Genomic DNA, 24255 nt, shown 5'->3' on the forward strand with positions numbered 1-24255 from the left:
GGATCGGGAGTGAGTGTGAGCAGGGACCGGGATTGAGCGTGAGCAGGGACCGGGGCTGAGCGTGAGCAGGGACCGAGAGTGAGTGTGTGCAGGGACTGGGAGTGAGTTTGAGCAGGGTTGGGGACTGAGCGTGAGCAGGGAACCGGGACTGAGCGTGAGCAGGGACCGGGAGTGAGCGTGAGCAAGGTTGGGACTGAGCGCGAGCAGGGACCGGGAGTGAGGGTGAGCAGGGACCAGGAGTGAGCGTGAGCAAGGTTGGGGACTGAGCTTGAGCAGGGACCGGGAGTGAGGGTGTGCAGGGACCGGGAGTGAGTGTGAGCAGGGACCGGGAGTGATTGTGAGCAGGGACCGGGAGTGAGGGTGTGCAGGGACCGGGAGTGAGTGTGTGCAGGGTCCAGGAGTGAGTGAGCGCAGGGACTGGGATTGAGTGTGTGCAGGGACCGAGAGTGAGTGTGAGCAGGGACCGGGATTGAGCGTGAGCAGGAACTGGAGTGAGCGTGAGCAAGGTTGGGGACTGAGAGTGAGCAGGGACCGAGAGTGAGTATGTGCAGGGACCGGGAGTGAGGGTGTGCAGGGACCGGGAGTGAGTGTGAGCAGGGACCGGTATTGAGGGTGAACAGGGACCAGGAGTGTGTGTGTGCAGGGACCGGGAGTGATTGTGAGCAGGGACCGGGATTGAGAGTGAGCAGGGACCGGGAGTGAGGGTATGCAGGGACCGGGAGTGAGTGTGTGCAGGGTCCAGGAGTGAGTGAGAGCAAGGACTGGGATTGAGTGTGTGCAGGGACCGAGAGTGAGTGTGAGCGGGGACCGGGATTGAGCGTGAGCAGGAACCGGAGTGAGCGTGAGCAAGGTTGGGGACTGAGAGTGAGCAGGGACCGAGAGTGCGTATGTGCAGGGACCGGGAGTGAGGGTGTGCAGGGTCCGGAACTGAGTGTGAGCAGGGACCGGGATTGAGTGTGAGCAGGGCCCAGGAATTTGTGTGTGCAGGGACCGGGAGTGAGTTTGAACAGGGACCGGGATTGAGCGTGAGCTGGGACCGGGAGTGAGCTTGAGCAGGGACCGGGATTGAGCATGAGAAGGGACCGGGAGTGAGTGTGAGCAAGGTTGGGGACTGAGTGTGAGTATGGACCGGGAGTGAGCGTGAGCAGGGACCGGGATTGAGCGTGAGGAGGGTCCGGGTGTGAGGGTGAGCAGGGATTGGGAGTGAATGTGAGCAGGGATTGGGGACTGAGTGTGAGTATGGACCGGGAGTGAGCATGAGCATGGACCGGGAGTGAACATGAGCAGTGACCGGGAGTGAGTGTGAACAGGGATCGGGAGTGAGTGTGAGCAGGGACTGGGATTGAGCGTGAGCAGGGACCGGGAGTGAGCATGAGCAGGGACCGGGATTGAGGGTGAGCTTGGACCGGGAGTGAGGGTGAGCAGGGATCGGGAGTGAGTGTGAGCAGGGACCGGGATTGAGCGTGAACAGTGACCGGGAGTGAGGGTATGCAGGGACCGGGAGTGAGTGTGAGCAGGGACCGGGAGTGAGTGTGAGCAGGGACCGGGATTGAGTGTGAGCAGGTACGGGGAGTGAGTGTGTGCAGGGACCGGGAGTGAGCGTGAGCAAGGACCAGTACTGAGCATGACAAGGGACCGGGAGTGAGCGTGAGCAAGGTTGGGGACTTAGCGTGAGCAGGGACCGGGAGTGAGGGTGAGCAGGGACCGGGATTGAGTGTGAGCAGGGACCGGGAGTGTGTGTGTGCAGGGACCGGATGTGAGTGTGAGCAGGGACTGGGATTGAGCGTGAGCAGGGACCGGGAGTGAGCATAAGCTGGGATCGGGATTGAGCATGAGCAGGGACCGGGAATGAGCATGAGCAGTGATCGGGAGTGAGTGTGAGCAGGGACCGGGATTGATTGTGAGCAGGGACCGGGAGTGTGTGTGTGCAGGGACCGGGTGTGATAGTGAGCAGGGACCGGGATTGAGCGTGAGCAGGGACCGGGAGTGAGCGTGAGCTGGGTTCGGGATTGAGCGTGAGCAGGGACCAGGAATGAGCATGAGCAGTGATCGGGAGTGAGTGTGAGCAGGGATCGGGAGTGAGCGTGAGCAGGGGTCGGGATTGCGCGTGAGCAGGGAGCGGGAGTGAGTGTGAGCAGGGACAGGGAGTGAGCGTGAGCAGGGACCGAGAGTGAGTTTGAGCAGGGTTGGGGACTGTGCGTGAGCAGGGACCGGGACTGAGCGTGAGCCGGGACTGAGCGTGAGCAGGGACCGGGAGTGAGCGTGAGCAATGTTGGGACTGAGCGTGAGCAGGGACCGGGAGTGAGGGTGAGCAGGGACCAGGAGTGAGCGTGAGCAAGGTTGGGGACTGAGCGTGAGCAGGGTCCGCAAGTGAGGGTGTGCAGCGACCGGGAGTGAGTGTGAGCAGGGACCGGGATTGAGTGTGAACAGGGACCGGGAGTGTGTGTGTGCAGGGACCGGGAGTGATTGTGAGCAGGGACCGGGAGTGAGTATGAGAAGGGACCGGGAGTGAGGATGTGCAGGGACCGGGAGTGAGTGTGAGCAGGGACCGGGATTGAGCGTGAGCAGGGACCGGGAGTGAGGGTGAGCAAGGTTGGGGACTGAGTGTGAGTATGGACCGGGAGTGAGCGTGAGCAGGGACCGGGATTGAGCGTGAGCAGGGACCGGGAGTGAGGGTGAGCAGGGATCGGGAGTGAATGTGAGCAGGGATTGGTATTGAGCGTGAGCAGGGACAGGGAGTGAGCATGAGCATGGACCGGGAGTGAGCATGAGCAGTGACCGGGATTGAGGGTGAGCTTGGACCGGGAGTGAGGGTGAGCAGGGATCGGGAGTGAGTGTGAGCAGGGTCCGGGATTGAGCGTGAGCAGTGACCGGGAGTGAGGGTATGCAGGGACCGGGAGTGAGTGTGAGCAGGGCCCGGGAGTGAGTGTGAGCAGGGACCGGGATTGAGTGTGAGCAGGTACGGGGAGTGAGTGTGCGCAGGGACCGGGAGTGAGCGTGAGCAAGGACCGGTACTGAGCATGACAAAGGACCGGGAGTGAGCGTGAGCAAGGTTGGGGACTTAGCGTGAGCAGGGACCGGGAGTGAGTGTGAGCAGGGACCGGGATTGAGTGTGAGCAGGGACCGGGAGTGTGTGTGTGCAGGGACCGGGATTGAGCGTGAGCAGGGACCGGGAGTGAGCGTGAGCTGGGATTGGGATTGAGCGTGAGCAGGGACCAGGAATGAGCATGAGCAGTGATCGGGAGTGAGTGTGAGCAGGGACCGGGATTGAGCTTGAGCAGGGACCGGGTTTGAGCGTGAGAAGGGACCGGGAGTGAGTGTGAGCAAGGTTGGGGACTGAGTGTGAGTATGGACCGGGAGTGAGCGTGAGCAGGGACCGGGATTGAGCGTGAGCAGGGACCGGGAGTGAGGGTGAGCAGGGATCGGGAGTGAATGTGAGCAGGGATTGGTATTGAGCATGAGCAGGGACAGGGAGTGAGCATGAGCATGGACCGGGAGTGAGCATGAGCAGTGACCGGGAGTGAGTGTGAACAGGGATCGGGAGTGAGTGTGAGCAGGGACTGGGATTGAGCATGAGCAGGGACCGGGAGTGAGCAAAAGCAGGGACCGGGATTGAGGGTGAGCTTGGACCGGGAGTGAGGGTGAGCAGGGATCGGGAGTGAGTGTGAGCAGGGACCGGGATTGAGCGTGAGCAGTGACCGAGAGTGAGTTTGAGCAGAGTTGGGGACTGTGCGTGAGCAGGGACCGGGACTGAGCGTGAGCCGGGACTGAGCGTGAGCAGGGACCGGGAGTGAGCGTGAGCAATGTTGGGACTGAGCGTGAGCAGGGACCGGGAGTGAGGGTGAGCAGGGACCAGGAGTGAGCGTGAGCAAGGTTGGGGACTGAGCGTGAGCAGGGTCCGCAAGTGAGGGTGTGCAGCGACCGGAAGTGAGTGTGAGCAGGGACCGGGATTGAGTGTGAACAGAGACCGGGAGTGTGTGTGTGCAGGGACCGGGAGTGAGTATGAGAAGGGACCGGGAGTGAGGGTGTTCAGGGACCGGGAGTGAGTGTGAGCAGGGTCCGGGAGTGAGTGTGCGCAGGGACCGAGATTGAGTATGAGCAGGAACTGGGACTGAGCGTGAGCAGGGACCGGAGTGAGCGTGAGCAAGGTTGGGGAGTGTGTGTGAGCAGGGACCGAGATTGAATATGTGCAGGGACTGGGAGTGAGTTTGAGCAGGGTTGGGGACTGAGCGTGAGCAGGAACCGGGAGTGACGGTTTGCAGGGACCGGGAGTGAGTGTGAGCAGGGACCGGGTTTGAGCGTGAGCAGGGCCCGGTAGTGAGCGTGAGCAGTGATCGGGAGTGAGTGTGAGCAGGGATCGGGAGTGAGCGTGAGCAGGGGTCAGGATTGCGCTTGAGCAGCGTGCGGGAGTGAGTGTGATCAGGGACAGGGAGTGAGCGTGAGCAGGGACCGAGAGTGAGTTTGAGCAGGGTTGGGGATTGAACATGAGCAGGAACCGGGAGTGAGTGTGAGCAGGGACCGGGATTGAGCGTGAGCTGGGACCGGGAGTGAGCTTGAGCAGGGACCGGGATTGAGCGTGAGAAGGGACCGGGAGTGAGTGTGAGCAAGGTTGGGGACTGAGTGTGAGTATGGACCGGGAGTGAGCGTGAGCAGGGACCGGGAGTGAGGGTGAGCAGGGATCGGGAGTGAATTTGTGCAGGGATTGGTATTGAGCGTGAGCAGGGACAGGGAGTGAGCATGAGCATGGACCGGGAGTGAGCATGAGCAGTGACCGGGAGTGAGTGTGAACAGGGATCGGGAGTGAGTGTGAGCAGGGACTGGGATTGAGCGTGAGCAGGGACCGGGAGTGAGCATGAGCAGGGACCGGGATTGAGGGTGAGCTTGGACCGGGAGTGAGGGTGAGCAGGGATCGGGAGTGAGTGTGAGCAGGGACCGGGATTGAGCGTGAGCAGTGACCGGGAGTGAGGGTATGCAGGGACCGGGAGTGAGTGTGAGCAGGGCCCGGGAGTGAGTGTGAGCAGGGACCGGGATTGAGTGTGAGCAGGTACGGGGAGTGAGTGTGCGCAGGGACCGGGAGTGAGCGTGAGCAAGGACCGGTACTGAGCATGACAAAGGACCGGGAGTGAGCGTGAGCAAGGTTGGGGACTTAGCGTGAGCAGGGACCGGGAGTGAGTGTGAGCAGGGACCGGGATTGAGTGTGAGCAGGGACCGGGAGTGTGTGTGTGCAGGGACCGGGTGTGACTGTGAGCAGGGACCGGGATTGAGCGTGAGCAGGGACCGGGTGTGACTGTGAGCAGGGACCGGGATTGAGCGTGAGCAGGGACCGGGAGTGAGCGTGAGCTGGGATCGGGACTGAGCGTGAGCAGGGACCGGAGTGAGCGTGAGCAAGGTTGGGGAGTGTGCGTGAGCAGGGACCGAGATTGAATATGTGCAGGGACTGGGAGTGAGTTTGAGCAGGGTTGGGGACTGAGCGTGAGCAGGAACCGGGAGTGACGGTTTGCAGGGACCGGGAGTGAGTGTGAGCAGGGACCGGGTTTGAGCGTGAGCAGGGCCCGGCAGTGAGCGTGAGCAGTGATCGGGGGTGAGTGTGAGCAGGGATCGGGAGTGAGCGTGAGCAGGGGTCAGGATTGCGCGTGAGCAGCGTGCGGGAGTGAGTGTGATCAGGGACAGGGAGTGAGCGTGAGCAGGGACCGAGAGTGAGTTTGAGCAGGGTTGGGGATTGAACATGAGCAGGAACCGGGAGTGAGGATGTGCAGGGACCGGGAGTGAGTTTGAACAGGGACCGGGAGGAGTGTGAGCAGGGACCGGGATTGAGCGTGAGCTGGGACCGGGAGTGAGCTTGAGCAGGGACCGGGATTGAGCGTGAGAAGGGACCGGGAGTGAGTGTGAGCAAGGTTGGGGACTGAGTGTGAGTATGGACCGGGAGTGAGCGTGAGCAGGGACCGGGATTGAGCATGAGCAGGGACCGGGAGTGAGGGTGAGCAGGGATCGGGAGTGAATGTGAGCAGGGATTGGTATTGAGCGTGAGCAGGGACAGGGAGTGAGCATGAGCATGGACCGGGAGTGAGCATGAGCAGTGACCAGGAGTGAGTGTGAACAGGGATCGGGAGTGAGTGTGAGCAGGGACTGGGATTGAGCGTGAGCAGGGACCGGGAGTGAGCATGAGCAGGGACTGGGATTGAGGGTGAGCTTGGACCGGGAGTGAGGGTGAGCAGGGACTGGGATTCAGCGTGAGCAGTGACCGGGAGTGAGGGTATGCAGGGACCGGGAGTGAGTGTGAGCAGGGACCGGGATTGAGTGTGAGCAGGGACCGGGAGTGTGTGTGTGCAGGGACCGGGTGTGATTGTGAGCAGGGACCGGGATTGAGCATGAGCAGGGACCGGGAGTGAGCGTGAGCTGGGATCGGGATTGAGCGTGAGCAGGGACCAGGAATGAGCATGAGCAGTGATCGGGAGTGAGTGTGTGCAGGGATCGGGAGTGAGCGTGAGCATGGGTCGGGATTGCGCGTGAGCAGGGAGCGGGAGTGAGTGTGAGCAGGGGCAGGGAGTGAGCGTGAGCAGGGACCGGGAGTGAGTGTGAGCAGGGACCGGGATTGAGTGTGAGCAGGGACCGGGAGTGAGCGTGTGCAAGGACCGGTACTGAGCATGACAAGGGACCGGGAGTGAGCGTGAGCAAGGTTGGGGACTAAGCGTGAGCAGGGACCGGGAGTGAGGGTGAGCAGGGCCCGGTAGTGAGCGTGAGCAGTGATCGGGAGTGAGTGTGAGCAGGGATCGGGAGTGAGCGTGAGCAGGGGTCAGGATTGCGCGTGAGCAGTGTGCGGGAGTGAGTGTGATCAGGGACAGGGAGTGAGCGTGAGCAGGGACCGAGAGTGAGTTTGAGCAGGGTTGGGGACTGAACATGAGCAGGAACCGGGAGTGAGGGTGTGCAGGGACCGGGAGTGAGTGTGAGCAGGGGCTGCGAGTGAGCGTGAGCAGGGATCGGAAGTGAGTATGTGCTGGGACAGGGAGTAAGGGTGTGCTGGGACGGAGTGATCGTGAGCAGGGAACGGGAGTGAGTGTGAGCAGGGACCGGGAGTGAGGGTGAGCAGGGATCGGGATTGAGCGTGAGCAGGGACCGGGATTGAGCGTGAGCAGCGACCGGGGCTGAGCGTGAGCAGGGACCGAGAGTGAGTGTGTGCAGGGACTGGGAGTGAGTTTGAGCAGGGTTGGGGACTGAGCGTGAGCAGGGAACCGGGCCTGAGCGTGAGCAGGGACCGGGAGTGAGCGTGAGCAAGGTTGGGACTGAGCGCGAGCAGGGACCGGGAGTGAGGGTGAGCAGGGACCAGGAGTGAGCGTGAGCAAGGTTGGTGACTGAGCTTGAGCAGGGACCGGGAGTGAGGGTGTGCAGGGACCGGGAGTGAGTGTGAGCAGGGACCGGGATTGAGGGTGAACAGGGACCAGGAGTGTGTGTGTGCAGGGACCGGGAGTGATTGTGAGCAGGGACCGGGATTGAGAGTGAGCAGGGACCGGGAGTGAGGGTGTGCAGGGACCGGGAGTGAGTGTGTGCAGGGTCCGGGAGTGAGTGTGAGCAGGGACCGGGATTGAGTGTGAGCAGGTACGGGGAGTGAGTGTGCGCAGGGACCGGGAGTGAGCGTGAGCAAGGACCGGTACTGAGCATGACAAAGGACCGGGAGTGAGCGTGAGCAAGGTTGGGGACTTAGCGTGAGCAGGGACCGGGAGTGAGTGTGAGCAGGGACCGGGATTGAGTGTGAGCAGGGACCGGGAGTGTGTGTGTGCAGGGACCGGGTGTGACTGTGAGCAGGGACCGGGATTGAGCGTGAGCAGGGACCGGGTGTGACTGTGAGCAGGGACCGGGATTGAGCGTGAGCAGGGACCGGGAGTGAGCGTGAGCTGGGATCGGGACTGAGCGTGAGCAGGGACCGGAGTGAGCGTGAGCAAGGTTGGGGAGTGTGCGTGAGCAGGGACCGAGATTGAATATGTGCAGGGACTGGGAGTGAGTTTGAGCAGGGTTGGGGACTGAGCGTGAGCAGGAACCGGGAGTGACGGTTTGCAGTGACCGGGAGTGAGTGTGAGCAGGGACCGGGTTTGAGCGTGAGCAGGGCCCGGCAGTGAGCGTGAGCAGTGATCGGGAGTGAGTGTGAGCAGGGATCGGGAGTGAGCGTGAGCAGGGGTCAGGATTGCGCGTGAGCAGCGTGCGGGAGTGAGTGTGATCAGGGACAGGGAGTGAGCGTGAGCAGGGACCGAGAGTGAGTTTGAGCAGGGTTGGGGATTGAACATGAGCAGGAACCGGGAGTGAGGATGTGCAGGGACCGGGAGTGAGTTTGAACAGGGACCGGGAGGAGTGTGAGCAGGGACCGGGATTGAGCGTGAGCTGGGACCGGGAGTGAGCTTGAGCAGGGACCGGGATTGAGCGTGAGAAGGGACCGGGAGTGAGTGTGAGCAAGGTTGGGGACTGAGTGTGAGTATGGACCGGGAGTGAGCGTGAGCAGGGACCGGGATTGAGCATGAGCAGGGACCGGGAGTGAGGGTGAGCAGGGATCGGGAGTGAATGTGAGCAGGGATTGGTATTGAGCGTGAGCAGGGACAGGGAGTGAGCATGAGCATGGACCGGGAGTGAGCATGAGCAGTGACCAGGAGTGAGTGTGAACAGGGATCGGGAGTGAGTGTGAGCAGGGACTGGGATTGAGCGTGAGCAGGGACCGGGAGTGAGCATGAGCAGGGACTGGGATTGAGGGTGAGCTTGGACCGGGAGTGAGGGTGAGCAGGGACTGGGATTGAGCGTGAGCAGTGACCGGGAGTGAGGGTATGCAGGGACCGGGAGTGAGTGTGAGCAGGGACCGGGATTGAGTGTGAGCAGGGACCGGGAGTGTGTGTGTGCAGGGACCGGGTGTGATTGTGAGCAGGGACCGGGATTGAGCATGAGCAGGGACCGGGAGTGAGCGTGAGCTGGGATCGGGATTGAGCGTGAGCAGGGACCAGGAATGAGCATGAGCAGTGATCGGGAGTGAGTGTGTGCAGGGATCGGGAGTGAGCGTGAGCATGGGTCGGGATTGCGCGTGAGCAGGGAGCGGGAGTGAGTGTGAGCAGGGGCAGGGAGTGAGCGTGAGCAGGGACCGGGAGTGAGTGTGAGCAGGGACCGGGATTGAGTGTGAGCAGGGACCGGGAGTGAGCGTGTGCAAGGACCGGTACTGAGCATGACAAGGGACCAGGAGTGAGCGTGAGCAAGGTTGGGGACTAAGCGTGAGCAGGGACCGGGAGTGAGGGTGAGCAGGGCCCGGTACTGAGCGTGAGCAGTGATCGGGAGTGAGTGTGAGCAGGGATCGGGAGTGAGCGTGAGCAGGGGTCAGGATTGCGCGTGAGCAGTGTGCGGGAGTGAGTGTGATCAGGGACAGGGAGTGAGCGTGAGCAGGGACCGAGAGTGAGTTTGAGCAGGGTTGGGGATTGAACATGAGCAGGAACCGGGAGTGAGGGTGTGCAGGGACCGGGAGTGAGTGTGAGCAGGGGCTGCGAGTGAGCGTGAGCAGGGATCGGAAGTGAGTATGTGCTGGGACAGGGAGTAAGTGTGTGCTGGGACGGAGTGAGCGTGAGCAGGGAACGGGAGTGAGTGTGAGCAGGGACCGGGAGTGAGGGTGAGCAGGGATCGGGATTGAGCGTGAGCAGGGACCGGGATTGAGCGTGAGCAGGGACCGGGGCTGAGCGTGAGCAGGGACCGAGAGTGAGTGTGTGCAGGGACTGGGAGTGAGTTTGAGCAGGGTTGGGGACTGAGCGTGAGCAGGGAACCGGGCCTGAGCGTGAGCAGGGACCGGGAGTGAGCGTGAGCAAGGTTGGGACTGAGCGCGAGCAGGGACCGGGAGTGAGGGTGAGCAGGGACCAGGAGTGAGCGTGAGCAAGGTTGGTGACTGAGCTTGAGCAGGGACCGGGAGTGAGGGTGTGCAGGGACCGGGAGTGAGTGTGAGCAGGGACCGGGATTGAGGGTGAACAGGGACCAGGAGTGTGTGTGTGCAGGGACCGGGAGTGATTGTGAGCAGGGACCGGGATTGAGAGTGAGCAGGGACCGGGAGTGAGGGTGTGCAGGGACCGGGAGTGAGTGTGTGCAGGGTCCAGGAGTGAGTGAGCGCAGGGACTGGGATTGAGTGTGTGCAGGGACCGAGAGGGAGTGTGAGCAGGGGGGGGGAGGGGGGCGGAGAGGGGGGGGAGGGGGGGGGAGAGAGGGGGGGGAGAGGGGGGGGAGAGGGGGGGAGAGAGAGGGGTGGGGTAGTGGGGGGGAGAGGGGGGGGGCGTCAGCAGGGAGAGGGATTGAGGGTGAGCAGGGACCGGGAGTGAGAGTGAGCAGGGATCAGGAGTGAGTGTGAGCAGGGACCGGGATTAAGCGTGAGCAGGGATCGTGAGTGAGGGTGTGCAGGGATCGGGAATGTGTGTGAGCAGGGACCGGGACTGAACGTGAGCAGGGACCAGGAGTGAGCTTGAGCATGGTTGGGGACTGAGTGAGAGCAGGGACCAAGAGTGAGTGTGTGCAGGGATCGGGAGTGAGTGTGAGTAGGGACCGGGACTGAGCGTGAGCAGGAACCGGGAGTGACGGTTTGCAGGGACCGGGAGTGAGTGTGAGCAGGGACCGGGTTTGAGCGTGAGCAGGGCCCGGTAGTGAGCGTGAGCAGTGATCGGGAGTGAGTGTGAGCAGGGATCGGGAGTGAGCGTGAGCAGGGGTCAGGATTGCGCGTGAGCAGCGTGCAGGAGTGAGTGTGATCAGGGACAGGGAGTGAGCGTGAGCAGGGACCGAGAGTGAGTTTGAGCAGGGTTGGGGATTGAACATGAGCAGGAACCGGGAGTGAGGGTGTGCAGGGACCGGGAGTGAGTGTGAGCAGGGGCTGCGAGTGAGCGTGAGCAGGGATCGGAAGTGAATATGTGCTGGGACAGGGAGTAAGAGTGTGCTGGGACGGAGTGAGCGTGAGCAGGGAACGGGAGTGAGTGTGAGCAGGGACCAGGAGTGAGGGTGAGCAGGGATCGGGAGTGAATGTGAGCAGGGACCGGGGCTGAGCGTGAGCAGGGACCGAGAGTGAGTGTGAGCAGGGACCAGGAGTGAGCGTGAGCAAGGTTGGGGACTGAACTTGAGCAGGGACCGGGAGTGAGGGTGTGCAGGGACCGGGAGTGAGTGTGAGCAGGGACCGGGATTGAGGGTGAACAGGGACCAGGAGTGTGTGTGTGCAGGGACCGGGAGTGATTGTGAGCAGGGACCGGGATTGAGAGTGAGCAGGGACCGGGAGTGAGGGTGTGCAGGGACCGGGAGTGAGTGTGTGCAGGGTCCAGGAGTGAGTGAGCGCAGGGACTGGGATTGAGTGTGTGCAGGGACCGAGAGTGAGTGTGAGCAGGGACCGGGATTGAGCGTGAGCAGGAACCGGAGTGAGCGTGAGCAAGTTTGGGGACTGAGAGTGAGCAGGGACCGAGAGTGAATATGTGCAGGGACCGGGAGTGAGGGTGTGCAGGGTCCGGGACTGAGTGTGAGCAGGGACCGGGATTGAGTATGAGCAGGGACGGGAATTTGTGTGTGCAGGGACCGGGAGTGAGTTTGAACAGGGACCGGGAGTGAGTGTGAGCAGGGACCGGGATTGAGCGTGAGCTGGGACCGGGAGTGAGCTTGAGCAGGGACCGGGATTGAGCGTGAGAAGGGACCGTGAGTGAGTGTGAGCAAGGTTGGGGACTGAGTGTGAGTATGGACCGGGAGTGAGCGTGAGCAGGGACCGGGATTGAGCGTGAGCAGGGACCGGGAGTGAGTGTGAGCAGAGATCGGGAGTGAATGTAAGCAGGGATTGGTATTGAGCGTGAGCAGGGACAGGGAGTGAGCATGAGCATGGACCGGGAGTGAGCATGAGCAGTGACCGGGAGTGAGTGTGAACAGGGATCGGGAGTGAGTGTGAGCAGGGACCGGGAGTGAGCATGAGCAGGGACCGGGATTGAGGGTGAGCTTGGACCGGGAGTGAGGGTGAGCAGGGATCGGGAGTGAGTGTGAGCAGGGACCGGGATTGAGCGTGAGCAATGACCGGGAGTGAGAGTATGCAGGGACCGGGAGTGAGTGTGAGCAGGGACCGGGAGTGAGTGTGAGCAGGGACCGGGAGTGAGTGTGCGCAGGGACTGGGATTGAGTGTGTGCAGGACCGGAGTGAGCGTGAGCAAGGTTGGGGACTGAGAGTGAGCTGGGATCGAGAGTGAGTGTGTGCAGGGACTGGGTGTGAGTTTGAGCAAGGTTGGGGTATGAGCGTGAGCAGGGACCGTCTGTGAGGGTGTGCAGGGACCGGGAGTGAGTGTGAACAGGGACCGGGAGTGAATGTGAGCATGGACCGGGACTGAGCGTGAGCAAGGTTGGTGACAGAGTGTGAGCATGGACCGTGAGTGAGCGTGAGCAGGAAGCGGGAGTGAGTGTGAGCCGGGACCGGTACTGAGCGTGAGCAAGGTTGGGGACTGAGTGTGAGCATGGACCGGGAGTGAGCGTCAGCAGGGATCGGGAGTGAGTGTGAGCAGGGACTGGGAGTGAGGGTGTGCATGGACCGGGTGTGAGTGTGAGCACGGTCCGGGTGGGAGTATGCGCAGGGATTGGGATTGAGTGTGTGCAGGGACCGATAGTGAGTGTGAGCAGGGACCGGGACTGAGCATGAGCAGGGACCAGAGTGAGCGTGAGCAGGGTTGGGGACTGAGCGTGAGCAGGGACCGGGAGTGAGGGTGTGCAGGGTTCGGGACTGAGTGTGAGCAGGGACCGGGATTGAGTGTGTGCAGGGACCGGGAATTTGTGTGTGCAGGGACCGGGAGTGAGTTTGAGCAGGGACCGGGAGTGAGTGTGAGCAGGGACCGGGAGTGAGCATGAGCAGGGACCGGGATAGAGCGTGAGCATGGACCAGGAGTGAGTGTGAGCAGGGACCAGGACTGAGCGTGAGCAAGGTTGGGGACAGAGTGTGAGCATGGACCGGGAGTGAGCGTTAGCAGGGATCGGGATTGAGGGTGAGCAGGGACCGGGAGTGAGGGTGAGCAGGGATCGGGAGTGAGTGTGAGCAGGGACCGGGATTGAGCGTGAGCAGGGACCGGGTGTGAGGGTGTGCAGGGACCGGGAGTGAGTGTGAGCAGGGACCGGGATTGCGCGTGAGCAGGGTCCCGGAGTGAGCTTGAGCAAGGTTGGGGACTGTGCGTGAGCAGGGACCGAGAGTGAGTGTGTGCAGGGACTGGGAATAAGTTTGAGCAGGGTTGGGAACTAAGCGTGAGCAGGAACCGGGAGTGACGGTGTGCAGGGACCGGGAGTGAGTGTGAGCAGGGACCGGGTTTGAGTGTGATCAGGGACCGGGATTGTGCGGGAGCAGGGACCGGGAGTGAGCGTGAGCTGGGATTGGGATTGTGCGTGAGCAGGTACCGGGAGTGAGCATGAGCAGTGATCGGGAGTGAGTGTGAGCAGGGATCGGGAGTGAGCGTGAGCAGGGGTCAGGATTGCGCCTGAGCAGGGAGCGGGAGTGAGTGTGAGCAGGGACAGGGAGTGAGCATGAGCAGGGACCGAGAGTGAGGGTGTGCAGGGACCGGGAGTGAGTGTGAGCAGGGACTGGGAGTGAGCGTGAGCAGGGATCGGGAGTGAGTATGTGCTGGGTCCGGGAGTAAGGGTGTGCTGGGACGGAGTGAGCGTGAGCAGGGAACGGGAGTGCGTGTGAGCAGGGACCGGGAGTGAGTGTGAGCAGGGACCGGGATTGAGCATGAGCAGGGACCGGGGGTGAGGGTGTGCAGGGACCCGGAGTGAGTTTGAGCAGGGACCAGGAGTGAGCGTGAGCATGGTTGGGGACAGAGCGTGAGCAGGGACCGTAAGTGAGGGGGTGCAGGGACCGGAAGTGAGTGAGAGCAGGGACCGGGATTGAGTGTGAACAGGGACCGGGAGTGTGTGTGTGCAGGGACTGGGAGTGATTGTGAGCAGGGACCGGGATTGTGTGTGAGCAGGGACCGGGAGTGAGGGTGTGCAGGGACCGGGAGTGAGAGTGAGCAGGATCCGGGAGTGAGTGTGTGCAGGGACCGGGATTGAGTGTGTGCAGGGACCGAGAGTGAGTGTGAGCAGGGACCGGGGAGTGAGCGTGAGCAAGGACCGGAGTGAGCGTGAGCAAGGTTGGGGACTGAGCGTGAGCAGGGACCGAGAGTGAATGTATGCAGGGACTGGGAGTGAGTTTGAGCAGGGTTGGGGACTGAGCGTGAGCAGGTTCTGGGAGTGAGTGTGTGCAGGGACCGGGAGTAAGTGTGAGCAGGGAACGTAATGTGAGCATGAGCAGGGACTAGGAGTGAGTGTGTGCAGGGACCGTGTGTGAGTGTGTGCAGGGGCCAGGAGTGAGTGTGTGCAGGGACAAGGAGTGAGTGTGAGCAGGGACCGGGATTGAGTGTGAACAGGTACCAGGAGTGTGTGTGTGCAGGGACCGGGAGTGATTGTGAGCAAGGACCGGGAGTGATTGTGAGCAAGGATCGGGAATGATTGTGAGCAAGGACCGGAATTAAGTATGAGCAGGTACCGGGAGTGAGGGTGTGCAGGGACAGGGAGTGAGTGTGAGCACGGTCCGGGTGGGAGTGTGCACAGGGACTGGGATTGAATGTGTACAGGGACCGATAGTGAGTGTGAGCAGGGACCGGGACTGAGCGTGAGCATTGACCAGATAGAGCGTGAGCAAGGTTGGGGACTGAGAGTGAGCAGGGACCGAGAATGAGTGTGTGCAGGGACTAGGAGTGAGTTTGAGCAGGGTTTGGGACTGAACATGAGCAGGGACCGGGAGTGAGGGTGTGCAGGGTCCGGGACTGAGTGTGAGCAGGGACCGGAATTGCGTGTGAGCAGGGACCGGGAATTTGTGTGAGCAGGGACCGGGATTGAGCGTGAGCAGGGACCGGGAGTGAGGGTATGCAGGGACCGGGAGAGAGAGTGAGCAGGGACCGGGACTGAGCATGAGCAGGGACCGAGAGTGAGTGTGTGCAGGGACTGGGAGTGAGTTTGAGCAGGGTTGGGGACTGAGCGTGAACAGGGAACCGGGACTGAGCATGAGCAGGGACCGGGAGCAAGCGTGAGCAAAGTTGGGACTGAGCGCGAGCAGGGACCGGGAGTGAGGGTGAGCAGGGACCAGGAGTGAGCAAGGTTGGGGACTGAGCGTGAGCAGGGACCGGGAGTGAGGGTGTGCAGGGTCTGGGAGTGAGTGTGAGCAGGGACCGGGATTGAGTGTGAACAGGGACCGGGAGTGTGTTTTTGCAGGGACAGGGAGTGATTGTGAGCAGGGACCAGGATTGAGTGTGAGCAGGGACCCGGATTGAGGGTGTGCAGGGACTGGGAGTGAGTGTGAGCAGGGACCGGGATTGAGTGTGAACAGGGACCGGGAGTGTGTTTTTGCAGGGACAGGGAGTGATTGTGAGCAGGGACCAGGATTGAGCATGAGCAGGGACCGGGAGTGAGCTTGAGCAAGGTTGGGGACTGAGCGTGAGCAGGGACCGAGAGTGAGTGTGTGCAGGGACTGGGAGTGAGGGTGTGCAGGGTCCGGGAGTGAGTGTGAGCAGGGTCCGGGAGTGAGTGTGCGCAGGGACCGGGTGTGAGTGCGTGCAGGGACCGAGAGTGAGTGTGTGCAGGGACTGGGAGTGAGGGTGTGCAGGGTCCGGGAGTGAGTGTGAGCAGGGTCCGGGAGTGAGTGTGCGCAGGGACCGGGTGTGAGTGCGTGCAGGGACCAAGAGTGAGTGTGAGCAGGGACCGGGACTGAGCATGAGCAGGGACCGAGAGTGAGTGTGTGCAGGGACAGGGAATAAGTTTGAGCAGGGTTGGGGACTAAGCGTGAGCAGGAACTGGGAGAGACGTTGTGCAGGGACCGGGAGTGAGTGTGAGCAGGTACTGTGTTTGAGTGTGAGCAGGGATCGGGAGTGAGTGTGAGCAGGGACAGGGATTGTGCGTGAGCAGGGACCGGGAGTTAGCGTGAGCTGGGATCGGGATTGAGCGTGAGCAGGGTTCGGGAGTGAGCGTGAGCAGGGGTCAGGATTGCACCTGAGCAGGGAGTGGGAGTGAGTGTGAGCAGGGACAGGGAGTGAGCATGAGCAGGGGCCGAGAGTGAGTTTGAGCAGGGTTGGGGAATGAACATGAGCAGGGACCGGGAGTGTGGGTGTGCAGGGACCGGGAGTGAGTGTGAGCAGGGACTGGGAGTGAGCGTGAGCAGGGATCGGGAGTGAGTATGTGCTGGGACCGGGAGTAAGGGTGTGCTTGGACGGAGTGAGCGTGAGCAGGGAACGGGAGTGCGTGTGAGCAGGGACCGGGAGTGAGGGTGAGCAGGGACCGGGGGTAAGGGTGTGCAGGGACCGGGAGTGAGCATGAGCAGGGACCGAGAGTGAGTTTGAGCAGGGTTGGGGAATGAACATGAGCCGGGACCGGGAGTGTGGGTGTGCAGGGACCGGGAGTGAGTGTGAGCAGGGACTGGGAGTGCGCGTGAGCAGGGATCGGGGGTAAGGGTGTGCAGGGACCGGGAGTGAGCGTGAGCAGGGAGCAGGACTGAGCGTGAGCAGGGACAGAGAGTGAGTGTGTGCAGGGACCGGGAGTGAGTTTGAGCAGGGACCAGGAGTGAGCGTGAGCAAGGTTGGCGACAGAGCGTGAGCAGGGACCGGGAGAGAGTGTTTTCTGGGGCCGGGAGTGAGTGTGAGCAGGGATTGGGAGTGAGCGTGAGCAGGAACTGGGAGTGTGTGTGTGCTGGGACCGGGAGTGAGGGTGTGCTGGGACGGAGTGAGGGTGAGCAGGGAATGGGAGTGAGTGTGTGCTGGGACCGGGAGTGAGTTTGAGCAGGGACTGGGAGTGAGCGTGAGCAGGGATCGGGAGTGAGAATGTGCTGGGACCGGGAGTAAGGGTGTGCTGGGACGGAGTGAGCGTGAGCAGGGAGCGGGACTGAGCGTGAGCAGGGACCGAGTGTGAGTGTGTGCAGGGACCGGGAGTGAGTTTGAGCAGGGACCAGGAGTGAGCGTGAGCAGGGACCGGGAGTGAGGGTGTGCAGGGACCAGGAGTGAGTGTGTGCAGGGACTGGGAGTGAGTTTGAGCAGGGTTGGGGACTGAGCATGAGCAGGGATCGGGAGTGAGGGTGTGCAGGGACCGGGACTGAGTGTGAGCAGGGACTGGGAGTGAGCGTGAGCAGGGATCGGGAGTGAGTATGTGCTGGGACCGGGAGTGAGGGTGTGCTGGGACGGAGTGAGCGTGAGCAGGGAACGGGAGTGAGTGTGTGCTGGGACCGGGAGTGAGTTTGAGCAGGGACTGGGAGTGAGCGTGAGCAGGGATCGGGAGTGAGAATGTGCTGGGACCGGGAGTAAGGGTGTGCTGGGACGGAGTGAGCGTGAGCAGGGAACAGGAGTGCGTGTTAGCAGGGACCGGGAATCAGGGTGAGCAGGGATCGGGAGTGAGTGTGAGCAGGGACCGGGATTGAGCGTGAGCAGGGACTGGGAGTGAGGATGTGCAGGGACCGGGAATGAGCGTGAGCAGGGAGCGGGACTGAGCGTGAGCAGGGACCGAGAGTGAGTGTGTGCAGGGACCGGGAGTGAGTTTGAGCAGGGACCAGGAGTGAGCGTGAGCAAGGTTGGGGACAAAGCGTGAGCAGGGACCGGGAGTGAGTGGGTGCAGGGACCGGGAGTGAGTGTGAGCAGGGACCGGGATTGAGTGTGAACAGGGACCGGGAGTGTGTGTGTGCAGGAACTGGGAGTGATTGTGAGGAGGGACCGGGATTGAGTGTGAGCAGGGACCGGGAGTGAGGGTGTGCAGGGACCGGGAGTGAGATTGAGCAGGATCCGGGAGTGAGTGTGTGCAGGGATCGGGATTGAGTGTGTGCAGGGACAGAGAGTGAATGTGAGCAGGGACCGGGGACTGAGCGTGAGCAGGGATCGGAGTGAGCGTGAGCAAGGTTGGGGACTGAGCGTGAGCCGGGACCGAGAGTGAATGTATGCAGGGACTGGGAGTGAGTTTGAGCAGGGTTGGGGACTGAGCGTCAGCAGGGTCCGGGAGTGAGGGTGTGCAGGGACCGGGAGTGAGTGTGAGCAGGGACCGGGATTGAGTGTGTGCAGGGACCGGGAGTAAGTGTGAGCAGGGAACGTAATGTGAGCATGAGCAGGGACTAGGAGTGAGTGTGTGCAGGGACCGTGTGTGAGTGTGTGCAGGGGCCAGGAGTGATTGTGTGCAGGGACAAGGAGTGAGTGTGAGCAGGGACCGGGATTGAGTGTGAACAGGTACCAGGAATGTGTGTGTGCAGGGACCGGGAGTGATTGTGAGCAAGGACCGGGAGTGATTGTGAGCAAGGATCGGGAATGATTGTGAGCAAGGACCGGAATTGAGTATGAGCAGGTACCGGGAGTGAGGGTCTGCAGGGACCGGGAGTGAGTGTGAGCACGGTCCGGGTGGGAGTGTGAGCAGGAACTGGGATTGAATGTGTACAGGGACCGATAGTGAGTGTGAGCAGGGACCGGGACTGAGCGTTAGCAGGGACCAGATTGAGCGTGAGCAAGGCTGGGGACTGAGCGTGAGCAGGGACCGAGAGTGAGTGTGTGCAGGGACTAAGAGTGAGTTTGAGCAGGGTTGGGGACTGAACATGAGCAGGGACCGGGAGTGAGTGTGTGCAGGGTCCGGGACAGAGTATGAGCAGGGACCGGGATTGCGTGTGAGCAGGGACCGGGAATTTGTGTGTGCAGGGACCGGGATTGAGCGTGAGCAGGAACCGGGAGTGAGTGTGAGCAGGGACCGGGACTGAGCGTGGGCAAGGTTGGGGACAGAGTGTGAGCATGGACCGGGAGTGAGTGTGAGCAGGGAATGGGAGTGAGTGTGAGCAGGGACCGGGACTGAGCTTGAGCACGGTTGGGGACTGAGTGTGAGCATGGACCGGGAGCAAGTGTTAGCAGGGATCGGGATTGAGGGTGAGCAGGGACTGGGAGTGAGGGTGAGCAGGGATCGGGAGTGAGTGTGAGCAGCAACCGGGATTGAGCGTGAGCAGGGACCGGGTGTGAGGGTGTGCAGGGACCGGGAGTGAGTGTGAGCAGGGACCGGGATTGAGGGTGAGCAGGGACCGGGAGTGAGCTTGAGCAAGGTTGGGGACTGTGCGTGAGCAGGGACCGAGAGTGAGTGTGTGCAGGGACAGGGAATAAGTTTGAGCAGGGTTGGGGACTAAGCGTGAGCAGGAACTGGGAGTGACGTTGTGCAGGGACCGGGAGTGAGTGTGAGCAGGTACTGTGTTTGAGTGTGAGCAGGGGCCAGGAGTGATTGTGTGCAGGGACAAGGAGTGAGTGTGAGCAGGGACCGGGATTGAGTGTGATCAGGTACCAGGAGTGTGTGTGTGCAGGGACCGGGAGTGATTGTGAGCAAGGACCGGGAGTGATTGTGAGCAAGGATCGGGAATGATTGTGAGCAAGGACCGGAATTGAGTATGAGCAGGTACCGGGAGTGAGGGTGTGCAGGGACCGGGAGTGAGTGTGAGCACGGTCCGGGTGGGAGTGTGAGCAGGAACTGGGATTGAATGTGTACAGGGACCGATAGTGAGTGTGAGCAGGGACCGGGACTGAGCGTTAGCAGGGACCAGATTGAGCGTGAGCAAGGTTGGGGACTGAGCGTGAGCAGGGACCGAGAGTGAGTGTGTGCAGGGACTAAGAGTGAGTTTGAGCAGGGTTGGGGACTGAACATGAGCAGGGACCGGGAGTGAGTGTGTGCAGGGTCCGGGACAGAGTATGAGCAGGGACCGGGATTGCGTGTGAGCAGGGACCGGGAATTTGTGTGTGCAGGGACCGGGATTGAGCGTGAGCAGGGACCGGGAGTGAGTGTGAGCAGGGACCGGGACTGAGCGTGAGCAAGGTTGGGGACAGAGTGTGAGCATGGACCGGGACTGAGCGTGAGCAGTGAATGGGAGTGAGTGTGAGCAGGGAACGGGACTGAGCTTGAGCACGGTTGGGGACTGAGTGTGAGCATGGACCGGGAGTAAGTGTTAGCAGGGATCGGGATTGAGGGTGAGCAGGGACTGGGAGTGAGGGTGAGCAGGGATCGAGAGTGAGTGTGAGCAGGAACCGGGTTTGAGCGTGAGCAGGGACCAGGTGTGAGGGTGTGCAGGGACCGGTAGTGAGTGTGAGCAGGGACCGGGATTGAGGGTGAGCAGGGACCGGGAGTGAGCTTGAGCAAGGTTGGGGACTGTGCGTGAGCAGGGACCGAGAGTGAGTGTGTGCAGGGACAGGGAATAAGTTTGAGCAGGGTTGGGGACTAAGCGTGAGCAGGAACTGGGAGTGACGTTGTGCAGGGACCGGGAGTGAGTGTGAGCAGGTACTGTGTTTGAGTGTGAGCAGGGACCGGGAGTGTGTGTGTGCAGGTACCGGGTGTGAGTGTGAGCAGGGACCGGGATTGTGCGTGAGCAGGGATCGGGAGTGAGCTTGAGCAGGGGTCAGGATTGCGCCTGAGCAGGGACCGGGTGTGAGTGTGAGCAGGGACCGGGATTGTGCGTGAGCAGGGACCGGGAGTTAGCGTGAGCTGGGATCGGGATTGAGTGTGAGCAGGGTTCGGGAGTGAGCGTGAGCAGGGGTCAGGATTGCGCCTGAGCAGGGAGTGGGAGTGAGTGTGAGCAGGGACAGGGAGTGAGCATGAGCAGGGACCGAGAGTGAGTTTGAGCAGGGTTGGGGAATGAACATGAGCATGGACCGGGAGTGTGGGTGTGCAGGGACCGGGAGTGAGTGTGAGCAGGGACTGGGAGTGAGCGTGAGCAGGGATCGGGAGTGAGTATGTGCTGGGACCGGGAGTAAGGGTGTGCTGTGACGGAGTGAGCGTGAGCAGGGAACGGGAGTGCGTGTGAGCAGGGACCGGGAGTGAGGGTGAGCAGGGATCGGGAGTGAGTGTGAGCAGGGACCGGGATTGAGCGTGAGCAGGGACCGGGGGTAAGGGTGTGCAGGGACCGGGAGTGAGCGTGAGCAGGGAGCAGGACTGAGCGTGAGCAGGGACAGAGAGTGAGTGTGTGCAGGGACCGGGAGTGAGTTTGAGCAGGGACCAGGAGTGAGCGTGAGCAGGGACAGAGAGTGAGTGTGTGCAGGGACCGGGAGTGAGTTTGAGCAGGGACCAGGACTGAGCGTGAGCAGGGACAGAGAGTGAGTGTGTGCAGGGACCGGGAGTGAGTTTGAGCAGGGACCAGGAGTGAGTGTGAGCAAGGTTGGCGACAGAGCGTGAGCAGGGACCGGGAGAGAGTGTTTTCTGGGGCCGGGAGTGAGGGTGAGCAGGGACTGGGAGTGAGCGTGAGCAGGAACTGGGAGTGTGTGTGTGCTGGGACCGGGAGTGAGGGTGTGCTGGGACGGAGTGAGCGTGAGCAGGGAACGGGAGTGAGTGTGTGCTGGGACCGGGAGTGAGTTTGAGCAGGGACTGGGAGTGAGCGTGAGCAGGGATCGGGAGTGAGTATGTGCTGGGACCGGGAGTAAGGGTGTGCTGGGACGGAGTGAGCGTGAGCAGGGAACGGGAGTGCGTGTGAGCAGGGACCGGGAGTGAGGGTGAGCAGGGATCGGGAGTGAGTGTGAGCAGGGTCCGGGATTGAGCGTGAGCAGGGACCGGGAGTGAGGGTGAGCAGGGACCGGGAGTGAGCGTGAGCAGGGAGCGGGACTGAGCGTGAGCAGGGACCGAGTGTGAGTGTGTGCAGGGACCGGGAGTGAGTTTGAGCAGGGACCAGGAGTGAGCGTGAGCAAGGTTGGGGACAGAGCGTTAGCAGGGACAGGGAGTGAGGGTGTGCAGGGACCAGGAGTGAGTGTGTGCAGGGACTGGGAGTGAGTTTGAGCAGGGTTGGGGACTGAACATGAGCAGGGACCGGGAGTGAGGGTGTGCAGGGTCCGGGACTGAGTGTGAGCAGGGACCGGGATTGCGTGTGAGCAGGGACCGGAGATTTGTGTGTGCAGGGACCGGGATTGAGCGTGAGCAGGGACCGGGAGTGAGTGTGAGCAGGGACCGGGACTGAGCTTGAGCAAGGTTGGGGACTGAGTGTGAGCATGGACCGGGAGTGAGCGTTAGCAGGGATCGGGATTGAGGGTGAGCAGGGACCGGGAGTGAGGGTGAGCAGGGATCGGGAGTGAGTGTGAGCAGGGACCGGGATTGAGCCTGAGCAGGGACCGGGTGTGAGGGTGTGCAGGGACCGGGAGTGAGTGTGAGCAGAGACCGGGATTGAGCGTGAGCAGGGACCGGGAGTGAGCTTGAGCAAGGTTGGGGACTGTGCATGAGCAGGGACCGAGAGTGAGTGTGTGCAGGGACTGGGAATAAGTTTGAGCAGGGTTGGGGACTAAGCGTGAGCAGGAACTGGGAGTGACGGTGTGCAGGGACCGGGAGTGACTGTGAGCAGGTACTGGGTTTGAGTGTGAGCAGGGACCGGGAGTGTGTGGGTGCAGGGACCGGGTGTGAGTGTGAGCAGGGACCGGGATTGTGCGTGAGCAGGGACCGGGAGTTAGCGTGAGCTGGGATCGGGATTGAGCGTTAGCAGGAATCGGGAATGAGCGTGAGCAGGGGTCAGGATTGCGCCTGAGCAGGGAACGGGAATGAGTGTGAGCAGGGACAGGGAGTGAGCATGAGCAGGAACCGAGAGTGAGTTTGAGCAGGGTTGGGGACGGAGCATGAGCAGGGACCGGGAGTGTGGGTGTGCAGGGACCGGGAGTGAGTGTGAGCAGGGACTGGGATTGAGCGTGAGCAGGGATCGGGAGTGAGTATGTGCTGGGACCGGGAGTAAGGGTGTGCTGGGACGGAGTGAGCGTGAGCAGGGAACGGGAGTGCGTGTGAGCAGGGACCGGGAGTGAGGGTGAGCAGGGATCTGGAGTGAGTGTGAGCAGGGACCGGGATTGAGCATGAGCAGGGACCGGGGGTGAGGGTGTGCAGGGACCCGGAGTGAGTTTGAGCAGGGACCAGGAGTGAGCGTGAGCAAGGTTGGGGACAGAGCGTGAGCAGGGACCGGGAGTGAGGGTGTGCAGGGACCAGGAGTGAGTGTGAGCAGGGACTGGGATTGAGTGTGAGCAGTGACCAGGAGTGAGGGTGAGCAGGGACCGGGAGTGAGTGTGAGCAGGGACTGGGATTGAGTGTGAGCAGGGACCGGGAGTGAGGGTGAGCAGGGACCGGGAGTGAGTGTGAGCAGGGTCCGGGAGTGATTGTGCGCAGGGACCGAGATTGAGTGTGTGCAGGGACCAAGAGTGAGTGTGAGCAGGGACCGGGACTGAGCGTGAGCAGGGACCGGAGTGAGCGTGAGCAAGGTTGGGGACTGAGCGTGAGCAGGGACCGAGAGTGAATGTATGCAGGGACTGGAAGTGAGTTTGAGCAGGGTTGGGGACTGAGCGTGAGCAGGGTCCGGGAGTGAGGGTGTGCAGGGACCGGGAGTGAGTGTGAGCAGGGACCGGGATAGAGCCTGTGAAGCGACCGGGAGTAAGTGTGAGCAGGGAAGGTAATGTGAGCATGAGCAGGGACTAGGAGTGAGTGTGTGCAGGGACCGGGAGTGAGTGTGTGCAGGGGCCAGGAGTGAGTGTGTGCAGGGACAAGGAGTGAGTGTGAGCAGGGACCGGGATTGAGTGTGAACAGGTACCAGGAGTGTGTGTGTGCAGGGACCGGGAGTGATTGTGAGCAAGGACCGGGAGTGATTGTGAGCAAGGATTGGGAATGATTGTGAGCAAGGACCGGAATTGAGTATGAGCAGGTACCGGGAGTGAGGGTGTGCAGTGACCGGGAGTGAGTGTGAGCACGGTCTGGGTGGGAGTGTGAGCAGGAACTGAGATTGAATGTGTACAGGGACCGATAGTGAGTGTGAGCAGGGACCGGGACTGAGCGTGAGCAGGGACCAGATTGAGCGTGAGCAAGGTTGGGGACTGAGCGTGAGCAGGGACCGAGAGTGAGTGTGTGCAGGAACTAGGAGTGAGTGTGAGCAGGGACTGGGAGTGAGCGTGAGCAGAGATCGGGAGTGAGTATGTGCTGGGACCGGGAGTAAATGTGTGCTGGGACGGAGTGAGCGTGAGCAGGGAACGGGAGTGCGTGTGAGCAGGGACCGGGAGTGAGGGTGAGCAGGGATCGGGAGTGAGTGTGAGCAGGGATCGGGATTGAGCGTGAGCAGGGACCGGGGGTGAGGGTGTGCAGGGATCAGGAGTGAGCGTGAGCAGGGAGCGGGACTGAGCGTGAGCAGGGACAGAGAGTGAGTGTGTGCAAGGACCGGGAGTGAGTTTGAGCAGGGACCAGGAGTGAGCGTGAGCAAGGTTGGGGACAGAGCGTGAGCAGGGACCGGGAGTGAGTGTGTGCT

The sequence above is a fragment of the Somniosus microcephalus genome, chromosome 12, assembly GCF_052327205.1.
Source record: "Somniosus microcephalus isolate GS21.2 chromosome 12, FLI_Smic_1.0, whole genome shotgun sequence".
Classification (NCBI taxonomy): domain Eukaryota; kingdom Metazoa; phylum Chordata; class Chondrichthyes; order Squaliformes; family Somniosidae; genus Somniosus; species Somniosus microcephalus.